Source organism: Eschrichtius robustus, chromosome 8 (genome assembly GCF_028021215.1).
Source record: "Eschrichtius robustus isolate mEscRob2 chromosome 8, mEscRob2.pri, whole genome shotgun sequence".
Lineage (NCBI taxonomy): Eukaryota > Metazoa > Chordata > Mammalia > Artiodactyla > Eschrichtiidae > Eschrichtius > Eschrichtius robustus.
In genome coordinates this window covers 12,745,874-12,759,437 of record NC_090831.1, presented here as the reverse complement: position 1 = coordinate 12,759,437, position 13,564 = coordinate 12,745,874, and the positions used below count along the sequence as shown (strand labels likewise).

Sequence of the window (13,564 nt, the reverse complement as noted above, 5' to 3'; positions counted from 1 at the left end):
ATTTTTGTGTTACTGGATTTGAGCCAATATGGGAGGCCTTTGGTGCCAAGAATGACCATAACAAGTAGGCTGGGGTTTCTACTGGAGGTTAATTTAAATGTTCCACCTTCCTTCAGCTCCTCGTTTAGAGTGCATTTCCTTTCACAAGGCAACCCCAAGATTTTCCAGGCCTCTGGTTTGCTGAGGGAAGGAGAAAGGGGAGGCTAAGCCACGCTCCATCATTTCTCAGTTTATAGCCACCTGTAAGCAATCATCCGACCAATGGGGACTTACAAAAACAATTGAATTAGGAAAATACTAATCCCAACTGTCAATGCGATGAGTCAAGTACAGAATCAAGGTGAAGGACACAGGCACCTAGCTTGCCACCTCATTCTCTGCAGACGCCCCCTCCAGCTTAACCACTCAGGGCTGCACCATCCTGAGCTGCACAGCTGGTACCCCATTAAAAGCTGGCACCCCTAACCCTCATGTGGTTCATAGCCTTTATCTTAGACTGCCTGTCTCCACCCATTTCAAAATCCATGTCCTGAGAGCAACATTCTCCCGGCGCTTGACTTTTTAAATTTAGAGTCTACTCTCTCCCACTCAAGCCACACATCCAATCGGTCCTGAAGTTCTGATGATTTGACTCTGCTCATTCACACCAACCTTCACCACAATGGCACTGGTCCAGTCCTGGTCCCACCATCTCTCACCTGGCCCTTGCTTTGTCCACTTCCTGGGCATCCCTAACTTGCTTCACTGACATTCACTTCTCAAGGATTGCGTAAGGTTGTATGTTCTAGAAGTTCTACTCACATGCATCACTTGGGACCAAATATCCTTTCTCACTCTGCTCATAACTTCCCATGTAATTTTAAAATTATTTGATGATATCTCCTCCTTAAACTCTCAGCTCCTAGACAGTAGGATTGTACCTACAATGCCTGGCCCAATATCTGGAACACAGTAGGTCCTCAAGAGATCTTTGTTGGACAGAAATGATTATCTTCACTTTCCCCCTAAACCAGTATTCTTGGCATTGATCCCTTGACTTGCTTTATTCCCTGCCTTGACAATGGTGCAGACTGCCCTTCCAGTGATGCTGCCCTTGGTGTCTTGGTGAATGACCACTTCAATCCTGACTCCTAGGGGACCTCTCAGTTGTCCTGGGATCCAGCCCTGGGCTCTCCATAGCCCTTCTGCAGTTCTAAGACACTTTTTCAATGAGGATCTAATTCCCAAATGACTTTGAAACTAGGACTAGTGAGTTGAGTAGATAATCACTTTAAATTAAAAAGTCATCCCAGAATAAAGACAGAGAAACGTAGGGTTACATGGAGGAGGTCACAGCTGTAGAGCATCCCACTGATACAAAGGGCTGGGGTGTTAGTAGTCCTAGTACTCAGTTGGTACGAAATCAGTGTTTTTGGTTTGTTTTTCTTTCTCCCCCTGTGCCATACAGTAGGTCCTTATTAGTGATCTATTTTACATAGTGTATACGTGTCAATCCCAATCTCCCAATTTACCACCCCCCTTTCCCTCTTGGTAACCACAAGTTTGTTTTCCACACCTGTGACTCTTTTTCTGTTTTGGGGCATATATCTGGAGAAAACCATAATTTAAAAAAATGTTCTTTGCAGCACTATTTGCAGTAGCCAGAACATGGAAGCAACCTAAACATCCATTGACAGATGAATGGATAAAGAAGATGTGGTGTATGTATACAATGGAATATTACTCAGCCATAAAAAAGAGCAAAATAGTGCCATTTGCAGCAACACGTACAGACCTAGAGATTGTCATACTGAGTGAAATAAGTCAGAGAAAGAGAGAAAAGACAAGTATCATGTGATATCACTTATGTGTGGAATCTAAAAGAATGGTACAAATGAACTTATTTACAAAACAGAAATCAGTGTTTTTTCTGAATTCTGGCTGCATATCAGCATAGCTTAGGAGGCTTTTAGAAAAGTTGATGCCCAGGTACAATCCCGAAGACTCTGATTTAATCAGTCTGGGTAGGGCCTGAGTGTTGGGATCTTCTAGAAAGCCCCCTGGTTTTTTGAGCATCCACGATTGAGATGGGATGGTCTACAAAGAGCTTCTTCCCATCAGGTTCTCCAGCCAGAGCAAGTCCGGTTCATTGTGGACTTCACAAAAGCTCAGGTGATCTCTCTTTAGCACAGCTTCAAATGATGCTTCAGCTTGAAATTTCACTGAGAGGAATTCATTGAAAAGAAAAGAAAAAGACTACAAAAGGATCACATTTATGTTTTTGTAACAGTTAATCTAATCACCGATGGGCACTGGCACACGTAAATATAAACCCAATGTGAATATGACAATTACGTGCATACCTCCTGAGAACGCAGGGTGACAGGCATTGCTGTGCTGTGACCTGCTGAAGTGACACATGTTTAACTTGGTCTCATATTCATTAAGGTAGGTTGGAGGACATCTTCTAGGGTGAGGGAGCTCCTTGAAAGACACAAGACACTCTCAGATTGCTCACAGCTCACCCTTCCTTCCTTCCTCCTCCCTCACTCTCTCTCTCTCCTTCCCTCTCTCTCTCTGTTTCTCTTTCTCCTCCCTTCCTTCCTTCCTTCCTTCCCTTCTTTCTTTCTTCCTTTCTTCTTTCTCTTCTTTCTGTTTTCCTGAAACAAGATGAACATCACTAAGGACATTATAAGTATGTCAACACTGGACACTATAGCTTAAGCTTAAAAACAGTTTTTTGGTTGCTGTTTTTCAGCTATTTCATGCCTGCTGCATTGCAGTTACAAGTTCAAAAATTCTGTGTTTACATTCCTTTTGGTCCTGGAAGAATATCTACCTTGAGAAGGAAGTAGCCTAGCAGAGGTTAAGCGAAGGTGTTTGATACTCACTTCATATTCACCTAGGAGACAGTAGATTACATGACTTAGTGATTGCAAAGCAATTAGAATAGTGTCTTGCATCCAGTGAGCTTTAGATAAGTGTCTGTTAAACAAAAACAAAATAAGTGTAGTGGAAAGCTGCTATTTTTGCTTTTCTGTGTCCATTTGGGTTTCATTTGGCCTTCCCCAATCAGTGAGATTCAAGTGGGACCAGAAATCCCGAAGCCCCTTCCCCAATCTTTTCTGCAGAGAGCAAGGCTTCCAGGAACAGGATTATAGCATGACCTTCATGGGGGCCTTTCCAGAATATTTGCCTTCAGTGACCCCTTCCTCCACAAAAAATATTAAAAATTACATTTTATGACTGCTTTAGTATAAAGGTGAATATATTACAAGTTGTATTCAGTATTATATATTCATTATTATTATATTATGTTTTTCTTATGATTATAAAGAACGTAAAACATTTTTGAGGGCTCCTAAAAGTATCATGGGCCCTCGGCAATGTGCCTCTTGTCCCCTAGTCTCATACTAAAGGCCTTTATTTGCCAGTTCTTCTCCTCTCCAGGACAAGATGGGAGGGTTTTGTTTTGTTTTGTTTTGTTTTTGAGGTTTGGGAGAAGGCAGATTTCATAGAGAAATTATAAGTCAAATTCAAAGCAATTCAACAAGTTCTTATTAAGTATCACTATGTTTGTGAGTGCCTGTGTATCTCTCATTACACTTCTCACATTCACACACACAGACACACACACACACACGCACGTAGACAATCTGGTTGATAGGTCCATAATTTATCCACATCCCAAACGTTTTCCTATGAAGACATTCAATGTAATTCTAGTCCCATGCTATATAATTATAGTTCTTCAACTGTAAGCAACTAAGACTCTGGCTAACTTAGGTTAAGAAAGGAATTTGCTGGAAAGTTACTGGAGAACTCTCAGAATTAAGGAAAAGCCTCATGTCATTTTTCTTAAAGATACTCTGCTCTATTGTGTTTTGAAAACCAGAGTGAGAAATTTGGGCTAAGTTACAGTGTGAAAGGAAGCCATCGGATGGATTTAAAGGAGAGAAGTGACGGAAGTGATCTGATTTATATTTTCAGATAATGTCTGTAGCTGCTGCGTGGCTAGTAGATTGTAAATGTGTGGGATGAGATCAGGGTAAGTTAGGAGACACACTTTGGCCGGCATGTAAGGAATGATTGGGTTTTGCAAGTGGGAAATGTCCATGTAGAGAGCCATGGACAGAAGCAGAGCATGTTTTTAAGGCTGAGAAAGGAAAAGAAGCATCAAAGTCTCCTTCTAGAGGTTCCTAGGCTTTTGACATGACAAACCGGTCAACAGTCATGCTGCTTACTGACAAAAAAGACCAAAAATCAAACGATTAAAAAAAAAAAAAAAAAAACAGGACAAGGACGATGTTTGAGGATGGTATCAAAATTACTGTTGTGGCAGTTTGAGGTACCAGTGTATTTCCAATGGAAAGGACAAGTCAGGAGGAGGTATCTGAATCTGGAGTTTCAAGGAAAGGCCAGGGCTGGGAAGATCTTGTTTCAACTTTTATGAAAGCGATATTTAAGGTGATGGATCTGGATGAATTTCCTAAGTTAAAGATACAGATAGAGAGTAGAAGAGGGCTAGGATGGAGCTCTCAGGTGAGCCCATCCACACGTGAAGGTTACTCTGAGAAGGTGGGTGAGTGGGGAGTGAAAGCAAGAGAGCAAGCTTGGTGTCCCAGCAACTCAGGGAAGATGCATTAAATCCTGCTGAGAGGTAAAGCCAGGAGAGAGAGGCCGCCGATGGATTTGGTGGCATAGAGGTCATGGGTGACCTTGACCAAGGCAGACTGATGGGTTTGGTGGAAATAGAGGTCTTATTAGGATGCATTGTTTTTTATCCTCATTCTATCTAGAACAATGGGGAGGAGAAAATGGGAGTTAACTGGAAGGGGTGTAGCCTCAAGGCAGGATTCTTTTAAGGTTGCATGTTTTATGCTGATGGTAGTGATCCAGGAGAAAGGGAAATTGTGAGGATTTAGCAAACACAGGAGCCAAGTCTTTGAAAAGACTAGAGGACATGAGATCCAGGTGTGTGTGACTGGAGCCGTTAGCATTTGATGGGAATGGGGACTTCATCCCTTATCAAAGACAGAGGGCGGAGAACAGGTAGGTCAGCAGATATGGCTGGGGAGAAATGAAAAAGCTCCTAGCTAATCGTTTCCTCAATAATGAGGCAAGTTCATCAGCTGAGTGTGGAAGTGGTCATGATGTAAATGGTATGAGGATAGAGGGGTGGGAAATAGTTGTTTGGGGGAATTTGAAAATGAACGTGGAAAGGAAATACATGTAGGATGGTCCGGCGCTGTTGAGTGTCCATTTGAGATTTATGGACATGAGATGTATGAGGCCAGTCATTATACTGGGGCTTTTGTCCAGCAATGTTTAGTTGCACTGAGGCAGTAGCTGTGGCTGCTATTGTTAATAATAGTACTAGCTGGTATATATTGAATGCTTACTATGTGTCAGACACGTTTTAAAACACTTTACAAGTGCTTACTTTATGAGAGATGTACTATTACTATATCGCTGTTACTATAGGTACAGAGAAGTTAAGTAATTTGTTCAAGGTCACACAGCAAGTAGGAGCTGGAGCCCATTACAGATCCAAGCAATTAGACTCAAAAGACCACGTAATTCACACCTCATAATATCATTATTAGGAAAAACAAGGCAATGTTAATGTAAAGCATCTAGCACAGTCCTCTGCCCATAGGAAATTTTAGGTAATATGAACAGCCGCATTTCAAGAATAATATCATCTACTCCATAGAATTTTTGTAAAGTTTTAAAAAGCTGAAATATGTGAATTCTGAGCCTGGTACCTGGAACGTATAAATGCTGGTGCACGTCTGCTCTGTCCACGCCCCACTAACCCGGGTGATAATCTGATCTCCAAATCCTTAGTCATTTAACTGCTGAGACTGTGTTGCCCTGTGAGGCCACTAAGTGGCGCCACCAAAGAACAAGACTGTTTAATTTACCTTCAGATCCTTAAGATACGGGTGGGCCAGTGGAAGTTAGACCTTGACAACCAAAAGAAGAGTTGTCATAAATAAATAAATAGATGGCTAGAGAGAGGGATAGAGTTGCATTTCAATCATGTGCTGGGGCAAGCAAATAAAACAAAGAGTATGTGTATCCACAGAGACTGTTATGGGATAGGCAGGCAACAAGGACCGGTGCACATTTCTCGGGCTTGCAGGCTAAATAGTGAGACAGCAATCTTGCCTACTCTCTCAAAGCCAAGCTATACTACAAAACCGACAGATCCATGGGTCAGACAACATTTCAAACGGTGGCTCGGACACATACGTATTTCCTTTGCATACCACCAGCACAGGTAACTGACACACAGAGCTGTAACTCAGGAAGGTCTGTGCTCCTGCTATTTCTCTAGCTGCCACCTCCATCCAAGGTCAACAAATGAAAATACCTAGTGTTCCAAGGAACGTGGCCTCATCAGGACTCTATTCCGGGCATCCCCCTTTGTGCAGCACCTACATTCCAGTCATCGTTCTCTGAATGGAGACAGCCGCAGAAACAGCCCTGCATACTTTTCCTCTTTATTTCTCTCTAAGCAGTGATGTAATGAGATTGAAATCTCTGCCTGTTTACTGTATCATCACCAATAGCTCAATGACTTTATGGTATTCTGGAAAAGGCATAGATACAATTAAAATATGAGTAAAACAAATAGCTAACCCCCCCCCCCCCCCCCCGCCCTGCCACATTATCATGGCCTGGGGGTATATATTCCAAGTTCACCCTCCCCCCATCCCTGGCCATCTCCATGCCTTTCTACTGTTTCCTGGATCACCCCACTAGGGCCATATGTATCTGCTTGTAGCCAGTGCAACTGAGCTCCCCAAACACAGATTCCCATGAAAACTGAACAAAAGAGGAGGGAGAGGGAGAGCATGTGAAATGTCTCATTAGGCCTTCTGTCTGATTCTCATTAGATCCGCTGACTGCTTCTCATTAGGCCCATTGCCTCAACTTCTTTCAGGCCCTGAATATGTAGGCCAGTGCTTATTGTCATGGCTGGTCGAGAAGATCCATTTCATTTATTCATAAATTGAATGTGGCCTCTGAAAAGTCCCAGGCAATTTCTTTTGGGCAAATTTAAGACAGCCTTACTGTTGTTAGTTGCTATTTTTTCGAGCAATCCAAAGCAGGGGAGGCAGAAGAAATAATTTAAAAGACCCAGCACGAAAACTTCCAACCCTGCTGCAGAACTGGGGCACGGGGAGGTAACTGTTGCAGCCAAGAGGCCGGCCTGATGTGCAGACATCAGTAACGGGTGACATCGTGGGCAAAGTCACAAATACCACTGGGTTCAGAAAGTAACCGTTGGCGGATATAACCAGAGGCCCAGCGGGCAGGGTACGGAAGAGGAGAGCTGTCAGGGCACATCAGTGAGCTACAAGTTCTGTCTTCTCTGCCCTCTGGGAACATTTGTCCAGTGTGTTGAATTAAGAGGCAGATAATAACACAGAAAAGTCACCATGCAGTTGCATATTCTACAAGTTACGTGTGTAGTGCATTGCCCTTGTGAAAAGAAATCACCTCTATCTCAGTGTTCCTCTGAATATAAAACAAGTGCCTGATCCCTTCCACTGGGAAGAAAACTCCCAAGATATGGCAGGTCGGGAATGGAACTTACGGATGACACGATGTGGGTGACATCGGTGGACGTGGCCCTGATGGTCACATAAAATACATGTCTCCAGTGGGAGAAACAGGTATTGATGAGCGTTTGCTCCAAAAGTGGTAAACAAATGCCTACTTTCTCTATTCTCTCTTTGCTCTTGTTTTCTGTCTTGATGTTTGAATTTCTCATTCAGCGAACATGATGTGATCCCAAGATGGTTTTGAGAGTCATCTGGTGCCTCAAGTCAGAGAAGTGATACTCCCAAGGAATTACTTTTTTTTTTTTTTAATTTATTGGAGTATAGTTGATTTATAATGTTGTGTTAGTTTCAGGTGTACAGCAAAGTGAATCAGTTATACATATACATATATCCACTCTTTTTTTTAGATTCTTTCCCCATATTGGTAATTAAAGAGTATTGAGTAGAGTTCCCTGTGCTATACAGTAGATCCTTATTATTTATCTATTTTATATATAGTAGTGTGTTTATGTCAATCCCAATCTCCCAATTTATCCCTCCCCTCCTTACCCCCTGCTAACCATAAATTTGTTTTCTATATCTGTGACTCTATTTCTGTTTTGTAGATAAGTTCATTTGTACCCTTATGTTAGCCAAGGAATTACTTTTTTTTTTTTTCCTGGACAGTCAAGTTCAAAGGAAAATCAAATGCTTCCCCGTCAACTGAAATCAAATACTTCCCCCTCAACTGAATGTATGATCTGGGTTTGTTAGAGGCCTTTAGAGGAAAGTCAGACTGCCCAAGAGAGACATTTGTGAAATTGTCACCCTAAGATTGGACACCTTCTCCCTGCCCCGGGCCCCGACGCAGAGGGCAGAGAATAGGTGCCCCCGTATGAAACCTTTTCCTGCTCAGGAAGTGAGGCGGGTATTCCCTAAGGAGGGAGGAGGGGGATGAGTCAGAGAAGAGGCAGCGGGTGTGGTTCCTTCCAGACATGCTGCAGCTGCTTCGTAAGCCGGAAAGACATGGTCACTTCTCCTTTGTGGGTTTTGCCTGAATTTGCAATGTCCCATTTTTGAGATAAAACTGGAATCCTGTTTTTATCCTGTGCTATACGAAGAATTTCTGTCTCGGGACATGGCCATATCAATGAAGTTGCATAGTTTTAAGGTTAGTTATTGCCTCTGTATCAGGGTATGTGGTCAGTTGTAGAAGGACCTACATCGAGTTTAAAGAATAGAACTTTCTGGTATGATAGGGCATGGTCATGCCAAAGATGCTTCTTTGAAAGTTTTTATTTCCTTTTTTTTTTTTTTCCTCCACCTTCAACATTGACTTCTAAGCGTGTTTCAGCATCCTTGGTGAGCCGCCCTCATGCTGCTCTAAGCACTCTCACTTTGGAGGACTCGACCTCTGAGCATTTCAGGAAATCTGTATCCCAGACTGTGCTCATTCACAAACCTTCACCAACAAAAACTGTTTTTCTCCCAATTGGCTCAGGGAGTTCACTGTTTCATGAAGGCCTTCTAAGATGGCAGGTCTCTGTGCTTTAATATCTGAAAGAGAGATTCTTATTGGTACCTGTGGGCCATGATTTTGGGGATGACATAAAAATTTTGGCTCCAAAGCTCTTTAGCAAAAAGCCCAGTTCAGAGACAGGCTAGAACAATGGGCTGAAAATGATCTTGGCCTTTCAAGTGCTTTATCCTGTCCAAAGTTCCAGTGTGAGAACCTGATCTCCCAGAAAGTATTTCTTTTATTTGCCAACCACAGAGAATCACTGACAAAACTAATTAAAGAATTTGAACCTCATTCTGTCTTTTGTTAGCTGACCCTCAACCAGGGGCTGGACTTGAAACAAAGACGGTCTGAGCCAACAAGATATAGAATGTGAGGCTCTCAACCAGGGTAGAGAGGGCTGCGTGCGCTCATTCGCTTAGAAAGAGCTACTTGAGCACAAAATACCTGGCCTTTTTTTTTTCCCCCCTTTTTTTACAATGGAAAACGCGTTGGGTTGCCATCAGAAATAATGAAGTTTGAAGTTCCTGAAAGTTATTCATTTATTGGACTCGACTTTCCACCCTTTTCTTGAATTCCAGGAGCCAGGTCAAGACACTGAGCTCTCATGGAAAATTAAGCAGTTTTGCAAAGGTGCTTAAAGAAATATGCTTGTTTCAGGTTTCAGACTCTCAAGGGGATGATGGTCGTTGACTCCAGGCTTAAGACAACGATAAAGACTTCCAGGTAGGAATGGACTTAGGTAGAACCTGACCAGTCTACCTGAAAAGCCTCCTGCCCCAAAATACCTGGTCTTATCCTGGATATTCACCCTTCTTGCTTTTTTTTTTTTTTTCCCCCTACATTTTAAGATTGCACAGTTTGGCAGTCATAGTAATGATCACATGGAATGGCATTTATTGACTGAATATCTTGGCTGATTCAAGAATGACTATTCTAAGATTGTGGAATGATTTCTGAAAGTTACATAATCATCCACTGAAGTGAAGGGATCCATTATAACATGCATCTTCATTAGTTTGTTAGACAACTGACGACATAAACTCAAAGAAGAGGGGCCTCAGGGAGGCTCCTGGAAAAAAAAATATTATTTTATTGATCTGGAAAAATATTAGAATTAGAGATTCATATTTTATTTTTAAAATTAAAGAATAGAAACACAAATACGATTTCATTTTCAAACATTTTTTTTTTCCGTTTTAACTTTGGTAGCAATAAAACAAAGATTTTCGCACAGAGTCATCAGATAGAAATAAAGGGTGGGTCTCGTGTCTCAAGTTGTCCACTAACCCGACTTACTGTTAACCTACCGATCAGTCTGCATGGTCTGGTTTGATCAGTGGAGACCGTCCTCATTGAAAAGACTTTTCTAAAAGCATTTTACATCAAGTCAAGGCCTCCTTAATCCAGAATAAAGCTAAGTATATACAAGAGTGACTAAACGTAAACAAAAGGTCAACTCAAGCATGAGCTCAGAATGGGGGCTCATGCGCTTCTCTCTGAGTCTGGCTGTAGCATCATTTCTGCTTTGTGCGTGCCTTAGGATATCACCCAGGAGACCGGATGCAGTGCTGTGGCTTGTCTTCTAAGCCCCTCACTCTGGAGACCTAGCCTTCAATGCCAGATAGATTCTCTTGCAAATGACCAAATACTTGACTTTGAACTTTTAAGGAAAGATTTAATATGGGGTGATCAATGAGTGAAAGTGCATTATGCAATCCCAGAAGTATGCAAAAAGTCAGGAAAAGAAAAGGGAAATTAACATTCTTGGATTATTTGACCATGAGAGCATGAAAATTGCTTTCAATAAAGCCTTCTATGACAATGGGGTCTTGAAGGAATTGCAACTGAGATCCAAAGAAAAATGAAATAGCTGTATGTATTTTTTTTTTAAATCTCTGTGTTCAATTGTGCTATGTAGAAGCCACTATTTTCTCCTCCCTTAACAAAATCTTGGGTGTATTCCATAACTTCCTGGTCACATTTGGTAATTAAAACTTAGTGTGGCTTAATTTAAACCCTTAATTGCATATCCAATTTACAGCTAGAGCTGCGACTCTGACTGTTTAGAAAGAGGATGGGGGGCAAGATCTGGCTCTGGATCAATGCTGTCCTCTTCTTCCTCTAGACCTAGATACTTGGGAGCCTGAAGCAGGGCTAGGGAACTCAAGAATCCTTCCTTAAATGTCCACTCACTCTCGGGAGGGAGGCACCTCTGGACATTTTTCTGATTCTTCCTGGTTCCACCTACTACTAGTGGTTTCCCCACAGGTGGAGTATGTGGGTTTTTAAGCTTCCCCCCACCCTCCCCAATTCAGCCATGTCTGCCATTAGCCCTCCATCCCGGGTCTTGACTTGGTGGCTATTGAAGGAATCCCATGGCTCCTGTACCCAGCACCTCCACTAATATCTGGGCTCCCTCAGGTGGAGCCAATGAAAGGCGGGGGTCCTCTTTCATTCACATCATCCAAGAATGGAAGAAAACTAGGTGGGCTGGGGATCATCCTGCCCTTCCCAGGTATTTCCACCACAGTTCCTCCAAGTTCTGATACTCATGCCTTCAGAAATTTCTAGGCTGAAAGAAGGTCAGGGACTTCCCTGGCGGTCCAGTGGTTAGGACTTCACCTTCCAATGTAGTGGGGCACTGCTGGTTGAATCCCTGGTCAGGGAGCTGGGATCCCACATGCCTGGCAGCCAAGAAGCCAAAACATAAAGCAGAAACAATATTGTAACAAATTCAATAAACACTTTAAAAAAAAATGGTCCACATCAAAAAAATCTTTAAAAAGATTTTAAAAAGAGGGTCACAGATTGCATATTCCTACATGCTTTGCCACCCCTCAGGGCTACACATCAAGCTCCCCCAAGAGCTCTGGCAGCCCCTCTTCAATGGAAACATCCTGAGGGAGGGTCTGAGAGCTTTGGAGGTTCAGAAGGCCTCCAATTAAAGAATGAAATGCCAATTTCCCTTTATTGCAAGTACCCCAGTCATTATAAGTGACTCTTCTGGAGCACCCCCCCCCCCACTTGGTTTCGGAAGTGGAGACATACTCTTCCCGGTCCCCTGGTTAGGGTGAGAACAGACTGGTACCAGTGCACTGTAATTCCCACATCGCCCTTACTAAGCCGTCTTCTCTAGACTGGGGAGGGCCCGGTAGGATGGTGCTTGGTGGCAGTGGGACCATCCTACTGCCTCTCAGACACCCTAAAGTGTAGTTTCTGGTCCTAATGCATGATGGTTTCTTTATGGGTCTTGTTAGAATATGAAGGAAGGTACCTCTGATTCCAATGGTATTAAATATCTTGTTATACTAGCAAAATTGGACATGACTTAAAAGTGACTTGTTTGGGGGGGAAATGTGGTTCCAAAAAATGCAAGTTCTAAGGTAAGTAAGTGATGGACAATTGAATGAAAGATTACATTTCACACACCCTGTTTAAACCAGTTTTTTTTTATATTTGGGGCTCAAAGGATAAGCTTTTTCTTCACGAAAATTAGAGAAAGGAGCCTGAATTGAGCTCACCTTCCCAAATCACAGGCATAGAGCCACAGGACGGATAAAGGTAGAGTCAACGAGCATATGTTGTATCACATGCCCCCTGAATTCAGCTTCCAACTTACAGCTTAAAGATCTTTGGGTCACCCATGCATCCGTCTTTCCTTCCATCCTTACACCCATCCATTCATCCATCTCCGTGTCCTGATTGTTATCAATTAAATTGTTATAACACAGTGTTTAATTATGTGGTCCAAAGGTCAATTGCACTAGAATCATCTGGAGTATTAGCAAGTACCCCAGATAAATCTGATTAAAGTTTGGAAAACTAATGAGAAATTAAAGTTTGTGAAACTCTGGGCTACACTGAAAACTACAGTATGGCCCTTTCTCACCAATGAAATCAGTGGTCAGTCTCCTCAGTGACATTTTCCCAGGCATGAATGGCCTCATGAAGAACCTTCCCTTGAGACCTGGTCCAACATGTTTTATTCACATGCAAACTGGAATGTGCACATCTAAATAAAGTGAGTCTACAAGTGTTTGCTCAGTACATGAAAGGTTTTTGTAAAGTGCATTCAGAGAGTTCAGATCAAAAGTAAACTGACTTACTAACCCTAACCCTGCCCGATAGACTTATACCACCCAATAGCAAGTACTCTTCACCGTCTGAAATGATTGTTTATTTGTTTTTGGCTCATTCTCCACCTTTGCAAATCTGAATGTAAACTCTTCGATATTAAGAACGTTGCCTGGGGGCTTCCTTGGTGGCGCAGTGGTTGAGAATCTGCCTGCCAATGCAGGGGACGCAGGTTCGAGCCCTGGTCTGGGAAGATCCCACATGCCACGGAGCAACTAGGCCCGTGAGCCACAATTACTGAGCCTGCGCGTCTGGAGCCCGTGCCCCGCAACAGGAGGGGCCGCAATAGTGAGAGGCCCGCGCACCGCGATGAAGAATGGCCCCCGCTTGCCGCAACTAGAGAAAGCCCTCGCACAGAAACGAAGACCCAACA

General features: G+C 42.8%; 1 protein-coding gene across 25 annotated transcripts in view; it reads right to left on the bottom strand.

Annotated features, from left to right (window-relative positions):
* Positions 1-13,564, bottom strand: part of LOC137768757 (uncharacterized) — a 99,534-nt gene that overhangs the window by 31,395 nt on the left and 54,575 nt on the right. For 4 of the 25 annotated variants that reach the window (XR_011074801.1, XR_011074799.1, XR_011074798.1 and 1 more), the window contains one exon: positions 2,343-2,639. The exons of 18 other annotated variants lie outside the window; for them this stretch is intronic. The gene's annotated coding sequence lies outside the window, so the exon portion shown is untranslated. Of the gene's footprint in view, positions 1-2,342; positions 2,640-8,131; positions 9,093-10,231; positions 11,742-13,564 lie in introns of those variants that run through there. 3 more of the 25 variants (XR_011074793.1, XM_068550334.1, XR_011074795.1) reach the window with 2 other exon arrangements.